The 9162-nt window shown below is 45.7% G+C and overlaps 1 protein-coding gene across 1 annotated transcript in view; it reads left to right on the top strand.

The window, feature by feature from the left end:
• The first annotated feature begins 1373 nt into the window (after window positions 1–1373).
• LOC115472284 (cyclin-dependent kinase 17-like) overlaps window positions 1374–9162 on the top strand; it is a 382263-nt gene continuing 374474 nt past the window's right edge. Inside the window, exon 1 of the mRNA XM_030206503.1 lies at window positions 1374–1409. The gene's annotated coding sequence lies outside the window, so the exon portion shown is untranslated. The remainder of the gene's footprint in view (window positions 1410–9162) is intronic.

The following is a 9162-nucleotide window of genomic DNA, read 5'->3' as shown; positions in this document are numbered from 1 at the left end:
CAGATGCTCTAAAAAGAGTGCTGGAACAGCACGGGGCTTTACTTCACCTATGATCAGAGATAATTGCATGCAAATTTAAGCATGCAGTTCTCTCTGATCATGGGGTAGAAGTGCGGGAGGATTGTGCCTGAGCGTGCGCTCAGGAACAATCCTCCCGCACTTGTTTGACAGGTCTGGGCTGTCAAAAGCCCAGACCTGTCAAACACAGGGGCTGGAGGCCCATGGGCCCACCAGACCCCAACTACCCCCACCCAAGCCAAGCGAAATGGGGCTGGAGATCTCATGAACCCTCCCGACACAGGTTCGGGGGGGGGGGGGGGGCTGGAGATCCGGTGGGTCTCCACCCCCCCCCCAACCCCCTCCCCACCATCTCACTGATGTCCCTGATAGCCCAGGGCTGTGGGTAAATCCCCCCCCCCACCTGGTGGTCTAGCAGCCCTTCCCCACCCCCCCTAGCTGCAGTTGGAGGAGGGAGGTTGCCTCCCTCCTCTTCCATTGGGGCTGCCAGCAAAATGGTGCAGCCCAGCCCTGCCCACTGCATCCTGGGATGCGCTGGGCAGTATGGTGTGTAGCCTTGCCCAGCGCATCCCAGGATGAACTGGGCAGGGCTTGTTGCTGTTATTTTGCAGGCAGTGCTGATGGAAGAGGAGAGAGGCCACCGCCCTCCTCCAACTGCAGGTAGGGGGGGGGAAGGGCAGATAGACCACCAGGTGGGGAGGGGATTTATTTTTATTTTGACTTGCCCCTGAAACATATTCAAAACAGAATAATCCATTTGTGTATCTAAAAGGTGAACTTCTACAAAACAGATGAAGATGTAATTCAATGTGCTCCAGTGAAAGGACAGTTTAATTCTACTTCCATTTAATTTCAATATATTCTATCATCTTTATAACACCAGGCTTCCCAAGGCAGATTACAACAATGAACCCCTGGCCATCTGTATTGTATAGAAGAACAGTGAAGAAAAATGAGCACATTTTTGAAGCTGTTTTAGTGATATTCAATTATTTCGTTTCTCTTCCACCTTTTAAGGCGCTGCCTATCCAACCGAAACAGCTTTAGACTTGTTACAGATGGACTAGCAATAAAGAACGACAACGTGCATGCAGCAGCTCATAGGTTTGCTTGGTTTGTTTTGAGTGAATGGCAATGACGGCTGCGCGGGGGAGTGGAAACAGAGATTAACCAAATTGGCTTCCTTGCTTAGAGTGGACTAGATAGGCTCACTTCCTTTCCTGCCTATTGAACCTCCTTGGTCTAACAGTACACGCCCCATCGCACATGTGCTGGAAACAGGAAGTTACGTCAGAGGAGGCGGTATGCCGGCGCCGGAGGAGGAAGTTGTTGCTTTAGGTACTCTGTGTGAATTGCTTTTGTCCGACTCCGCCTCAAATTCAAGTTTGAAGGTAGGATATGTGCATGGGGAGTTTGATAATGAGGGAGAGGTGCTAGACAGCGGGAGATGAGAAAGGGGGGGGGGGGTCTTTGAATATGCGTATGGTGTTCGGTGTATGATCATAGTCGGAGTTCCTGTGACTTGGTATCGCTGGATGTTTAATTGAAGACAAGAATGGCAGAGCTCGCTGTGTTCCTGGCCATGGGAGCGGCTAGAGATAATTACCCACCCCAGGCTGAGAGGTTATCCAGTTCCAGGAGAGGGATTGCGGGTCAGTTGAATTTCTGACTACCCTATTATGCCCTGAATTAAATGGGTAGAATTAGGGAATATCAATCTGATACGTCTTTAGAATGTAAATTTAAAACCAGGACTGCCAAAAAGTCTTGCCTGGAATTGGGTAATCTTGGTAGCTGTGCTGGGAGCAGCAGGGGGTCATTGCCCTGTCCCTTGGGCTTGCTCAGTGTTTGGCAGTCACTTTCTCTTTTGGGCTCTGCTACTGCTGCGTTGCTTCCTTTCCTGATTGCTGTTGTATGGTATAGAGCAGAGCCATAGCACGAAGATTCAGTGGTGAGTAGCCGCAGAGCATCTCGCCGACAGAGTCGGGAGACGACTCGTTTCCTGCTTTAATACTGCTATTTAATATTTCTATAGCAGTCCGAGAGTCACATTAAGATCACTTTATTCTGGCATGATTAAAACAATCTCTGAAACATCCAATTGAATGGGCTCGCCTACAGATTATGTGGTGACTTCTGTTGTTTTTTTCATAGTACAGGAACATGCAGTGATACAACCCTCCCCCCCCCCCCCCCCCCCCCCCCCCCCCCCCAATATCTCTATTAAACAGACGTGATTTTCTATTGTAAGCTAAAATAAAGAAACAAACTGTAACTGTCATGCACAGGTGGAAAACATGACATGCAAGGCTGGTAGACGTTTAGACCCCAGAGCAGAAACCAGGGAGGGGCCCAAAAGCTGGCTTCAACCTATGACTCCTTTAGCTTGAGGCAGGTTTGGTGCCCCCTATAGTATGGGGACCCAGGATAATTGCCCTGTTTGCCACCCCCCCCTAACGCCGGCACTGATCAAATGGCCTCACTGGGTGCTCCACCACCACTTATTATTGGATTGAAAGTGGAGGAATGATTTCAAATTAGTAAGATGTTACATATGAGATGAATGAACCTACACACAGATTGGGTGCCCTACAGTAAACTAAAATTTTGAATGCGATCCAGCTTTCAAAACTGTGTTAAATGGCCACCTCTTAATAGCATAAGAGCCAACTTTTGAAAATAATTTGTGCTAAATTTAATTCAGATTACCCATCTAGATATGGTGAAGGAATCAATAGAAACTATAGTATTCTGCCCAACCAACAGATGAAAACCTTGCTGAGGACTTCTCTGCAGTCATAATTCCCCAAAACCCTGAGAATTCTAGGGTGTGCTGCTGTCCACCTTTTCTTATGTGCCCCCTCCCCCCAACTTAACAAAGCTACTCCTAACAACCACTTTAAGAGTATCCCATAGAATCCTTTCACTAACATTTCCAGTGTCTAAATTGTCTTGGATGGTAACTTTAACTTCTTCACAAACTTTTTTTATCCCCTAATGAATTTTCATTTAATCTCCAAAAACCTTACCTCACAACCCCTCCAGGGTAGTCCAGATTGGAGTATGTTCAAACTGAATTCTTTTAATATCAGTCTATCGCCTTCCTTCACATGTTTCTGTGACTTCATAGCAGATCTGTCTGGGTATATGTAGCTTTGGTATGTGAATAAAATGTGTAGGGGATTTTTTTTTTATAACATGTTGAAGACTTCATATGGCACCTACCTCTAACACTTTAACTCTGATAAAGCTTTCTGATGGAACATACTATACTTGCCTCCCCCTCTAGAATGATCTATTCCTTAGCACAGACAGCAGATGAATCCATCAACCAGCAGGTGGAGGTAGAGATTACGAACTTAAGTGAGTGGTATTGGATGACAAGCCCCTCCATAAGCTAGTATATCTCTGTCTCCAGCAGGTGGTGGGTGTTTCCTTACCAGCTCCTGTATTCTTCTATTTTGGGACTCCTGGGGGGCATACTTCTTTGTGATCACTGCCTCACCCCGTGCCCCCGTTGCCTCCCTGCCTTGCCTGATTGCTGTTTCCTTCCTCACCATATTAAAAAAAAAAAAAAAAAAGAAAACAGTTTCAGGGCTAGTTCTACAGCTACTACTGTTTAAAAAAACAAGAGGGAGCAGGAACAGCATACTCACTACTGATTTTATGCCTGTTTTTCCGGCGGTTTTGCTCTGAAGGGCTGCCTGTGCGGTTTGCAGCGTCGGGTGAGGGAGCTGCTTTATTTTCTGTTGCCATGAGGTGAGTATCGGCATGACGGCTGAGTCGGTTAAACGCTGTTTCCACTGCGGAAAAAAGAGTTCTGCAATGGTACTTTGGTTGGCTGTACTAAACCTTTTGCGACTGAAGCCACACCCATCACGGAGTCCTCTATTTCCGGCGCTGAGGGGAGATATGATAGAGGTCTGTAAAATGATGAGTGGAGTGGAACGGGTGGAAGTGAATCGTTTTCTTTGTCTTTCCAAAAATACTAGGACTAGGGGGCATGCGATGAAGCTACAAAGTAGTAAATTTAATACGAATCTGAGAAAACGTTTTCTTCACTCAACGTGTAGTTAAACTCTGGAATTCGTTGCCAGAAAATGTGATAAAGGTGGTTAGCTTAGCAGGGTTTAAAAAGTGTCTGGATGACTTCCTAAAGGAAAAGTCCATAGACCATTATTAAATTGACGGGGAAAATCCACTGCTTATTTCTGGGATAAGTAACATAAAATGTATTTTCTGGGATCGTGCCAGGTATTTGTGACCTGGATTGACCAGTGTTGGAAACGGGATGCTGGGCTTGATGGACCTTTGGTCTGTCCCAGTGTGGCAATACTTATGTACTTACGCCATTTTGCCTTCTTCCCCCAACGCGGCTTCTGCCAGTCATCTGTTGCTGGTTTTGGAGCCTTTGCCCGCGGCAGCGCAGTTTTCTTCCAATTTGGAGCCCTCTTCTTCTGCTTTGTGTCTGACTGGGGAGGTCCTTTCTACGCCTGGGGGCACCAGGGAACCATTCTCCCCATAATTTGTACTCTTATTACACCAGGCTTATTTATTGAAGAAGACTGTCTCGCATCCTTCCTTGCAGGATTCTTTGCTGCCTGTAAATACCTCTATTTCAGGTTTTGAGCAGAACTGCCTCTTTTTCTGATGGGGCATCTTTGGGCCCCATTTCCCCTTTGCCTTCTATTGCTGTGTTGTCAGGGGACTCTGTGGGAGTATTTACCTGAGATCTCACCTTTGCTGGTCTTGGCCTCTACAGCCATTGCTACAGCTTGTGGCCTGTATGTATCAGTAACCAGCTTTGTCAAAGGAACATTACTGCTGAGCATAGCAAGATGACTTCATCCAATGACATATTCTGTGTTGCAAACTAGCCAGTTATCTCCTGGGAAGATTGGATGAGAGAGACACACATGGCTCCAGGAGTATGTGAGCAGACAGGGAGGTTTGCATGCCTTCGATAAGTTTCATGGCTAGAACAAAGGCGCGCTTCTTGACCATGAAGCTGGCTGGACATTATTATACCATCTGTGATTGGTCCACAGGTATCATCTGATCCTTGGATACCAAAAGTTTGGACTGAAGAGGAGAAGGAGTAAGGCGACAACCGGAAGACTTGCAGGTGGATAGAAGGCACGAGAATAGCCAGAGACTGATTTTCCTAAACACCAGTGAACTGCATACCCTGTAACAAACTCACAAGGTTGGCTCAGCTATAATATACGGCCTTATCTAAAGACTGTGCCCTCTGCATCCAGAATACAGATATCGGACTTTATTCCTGGACTGAGAGACTTTCTGAGGTTTCAGCTTGAGTCTAAGAGGAGGAATCCGCTTCTTTCCCATTGGAAGTCTGCCACAGACTGCAGGGTGAGATACCAGGATTTACTACCTATGGTCATGGGGATAATTAGTCCTTGGCTTTTGTCTGAGACAGATGGGTTGTATGTCATGACTTATGGTCAATGAATTTAGCTGCTAGCTGTATTTTGCATAAGACAAGTTCTCATAATAATCATTAGGATATCAGTATTATGATTGGTTGTGTAATCACTCATATAGTTAGTCCATTAGGATAATCATATGTCATTATCTATATTTTGGTGATAATCTATTTTTATAGCAAGTTATTTTGTATTTTGCTTGGCATTTTGCTTCAGATCTATCTATCTATCTCTCTATCTATCTATCTATCTATATATATATATATCTTTACCTAATAAATAATGTATTCCATCTGTGGCATTGTTCCTTTTTCCAGCACAACTAGCTAGTCATTGGGCTACAGAGGTACGCTTCCCCTAGACACGAGTCCAGAATAATTGCTATTTCCTTGTCATCAACAGCAGATGAATCCATTAACTGATGGGTTGTATCTGCCTACCAGCAGGTGGAGATAGAGAACACTGAAAGACACTGTGACAATGGACATCCAGCCCCTTCTGCCTCAATATATCTCTATCTCTCAGCAGGTGTGGACGTCGCTTTAGCAGCTCCTGGATTTCTGCCTGGGGAGGCTCCTGTGCTTTGCCAGTAGAGTGGGGGTGTTATGACTGGTGGTGCCCACTTTGAAGGCATACTTGGTTTTGTTCCCTGTCCCTGCCTTACCCCATACCCCCATCCTCCCGGAGTCCCTCTGTTGCTGCCTGCCTCCAACTTTCCTCACAGTGTAAAAAAAAAAAGTGTGCGCTTGTACAGCGCAGCTATTCTGAGGCTTTCTCCAGAGATTCTGGTACTGTACAGAGTGACCGGAGCTCATTGACTCGGTCTTCTGAGGTGAGAATGATGTTCAGCTCCTCCATGGAGGTTCTTGCGGACAGTGTTCTGAGGGGGGGGGGGGGGGGTAAGTTTTGGTGCGAAGCCGCCATTTTATTTCTCTTTTTCCGTCCAGGCGGACGATGGCTGCTGAAGGAGTTAAGCGCTGCTCCCGCTGTGGTGAACGCAGGTCAGTAGCGGGGCTTTGCAGTACATGCTCTTTAGACGCTCGTGCTAGTACGGGCGTGGCGAGCGGTGATTCTTCCCGCTCGATGGAGCTGGCAGCGGGCGCCATTTTGGAAGCGCCGCATGACTCGACCCTCGCGGTTGCAGAGGAGTCTGAGTGCAGGGGGGCGCCTCGTTCTGAGGCTACTAGAAGAGCTCCTTCCTCTGCTTCTCCTAATTCGGGAGCGGAGGGCCAGAGTGAGTTTTTCTCCCTGGAATTTGTGCTGCTGATGCCCAAGGCCTTTATGTTAAAAAGAGCTCTGCTGGAGGCGGCTGACGGTTCGTTGCGGACTGGATTCCCGCCTGGTTTTTATAGCCCTGTGGTGGCTGCTGATTTTGCTTCTTCCCCCTGACGCTAAACGTAGATGGGTAAATTCCCCGTCTGAGAGTGGCGTTCCTCCCTCCACCCCCCCACCCCCCCCAATCCAGGCCAAGGGCACCTGGTAAGCTTCCCAAACGTACAAACATTCTATACATGTTATTCCTGGAATTGTGGATTTTTCCCAAGTCCATTTAGTAGTGGTTTATGGACTTGTCCTTTAGGAAACTGTCTAACCCCTTTTTAAACTCTGCTAAGCTAACCGCCTTCACCACATTCTCCGGCAACGAATTCCAGAGTTGTTGTTGTTTTTTTTTTTTTTTTCAGTAAAGGTAGAAAGAAATATTTTATTCTGAATTTATTACTTAGAATATGTCAGGTTTTGGAAATGCTCAGCTTTGCTATTTTGCATTTTTTAGGTTTAATAATTTTTTATTGATGAATGCAGATAGAAAACAATTCCATGCCCATCAGTATCACTCTGGCCATAAACATTTCAAACCTGCACTAATACAGCTGAACTGCTATCATCAACTTTTCTTGCATTTCTCCTCTCTAACCTCCCCCCCTCCCCTCCCCCCTTACGTAGTACTATATTGATTAACATTGGCATATATATGCAAAAGGTTTGTACAGAACTATTAATAAATCTGCATATTAACTTTAAGATGTCTCAAATAGCAACCCGAACATTATGCAACAAAATTTAAAAATAAATATAAACTACTGGTGCCATTCTGTGGTCTTGGTTTTTGTTTCATTGCTCTATTGTACTGTAGTTCTGCCAGTCTGCAAATTATCACCCACTTAGCAGGAGAATCATGTCGCATCTATATGGTGCCACTTTCTCTGTCAACCTACCCCCCCTATACTATACCTACCTCCTCTTCCCTTCCCCCCCCACCAACCCCCCCTAAGGTATCTTCTAGAATTAACCCACCTATAACCCATGCCCTACGAATTCCAGAGTTTAATTATGCGTTGGGTGAAGAAAACGTTTCACCGATTTATTTTAAATTTACTACACTGTAGTTTCATCGCATGCCCCCTAGTCCTAGTATTTTTGGAAAGCGTGAACAGACGCTTCACATCCACCTGTTCCACTCCACTCATTATTTTATATACCTCTATCATGTCTCCCCTCAGGGGTCTCTTCTCCAAGCTGAAAAGCCCTAGCCTTATTTTTTTATTATTACATTTGTACCCCGTGCTTTCCCACTCATGGCAGGCTCAATGCGGCTTACATGGGGCAGTGGAGGGTTAAATGACTTGCCCAGAGTCACAAGGAGCTGCCCTTAGTCTTTCTTCATAGGGAAGTCGTCCCATCCCCGCTATCATTTTAGTCGCCCTTCGCTGTACCTTTTCCAATTCTACTATATCTTTCTTGAGACGCGGCGACCAGAATTGAACACAATACTCAAGGTACGGTCGCAACATGGAGTGATACAACGGCATTATAACATCCTCACACCTGTTTTCCATACCTTTCCTAATAATACCCAACATTTTATTCGCTTTCCTAGCCGCAGCAGCACACTGAGCAGAAGGTTTCAGTGTATTATCGACGACGACACCCAGATCCCTTTCTTGGTCCGTAACTCCTAACGTGGAAGCTTGCATGATGTAGCTATAATTCGGGTTCTTTTTTCCCACATGCATCACCTTGCACTTGCTCACATTAAACGTCATCTGCCATTTAGCTGCCCAGTTTCCCAGTCTCGTAAGGTCCTTCTGTAATTTTTCACAATCCTGTCGCGAGTTAACGTCTTTGAATAACTTTGTGTCATCAGCAAATTTAATTACCTCGCTAGTTACTCTCATCTCTAAATCGTTTATAAATATATTAAAAAGCAGCGGTCCTAGCATAGACCCCTGAGGAACCCCACTAATCACCCTTCTCCATTGTGAATACTTCCCATTTAACCCCACTCTCTGTTTCCTATCCTTCAACCAGTTTTTAATCCACAATAGGACATTTCCTCCTATCCCATTACCCTCCAATTTCCTCTGTAGCCTTTCATGAGGTACCTTGTCAAACACCTTCTGAAAATCCAGATACACAATATCAATCGGCTCCCCTTTGTCCACATGTTTGTTTACTCCTTCAAAGAATTGAAGTAAATTGGTCAGGCATGATTTCCCCCCACAAAAGCCGTGTTGATTTGGTCTCAGTAATCCATGTCCTTGGATGTGCTCTGTAATTTTGTTTTTGATAATAGCCTCTACCATTTTCCTCGGCACTGACGTAAGACATGCTGGTCTATAATTTTCCAGATCTCCCCTGGAACCTTTTTAAAAAATCGGCGTTACATTGGCCATCCTCCAGTCTTCCGGTACCACGC

This window comes from Microcaecilia unicolor, chromosome 6 (assembly GCF_901765095.1).
Source record: "Microcaecilia unicolor chromosome 6, aMicUni1.1, whole genome shotgun sequence".
Lineage (NCBI taxonomy): Eukaryota > Metazoa > Chordata > Amphibia > Gymnophiona > Siphonopidae > Microcaecilia > Microcaecilia unicolor.
This window is presented reverse-complemented; position numbering and strand designations above follow the sequence as displayed.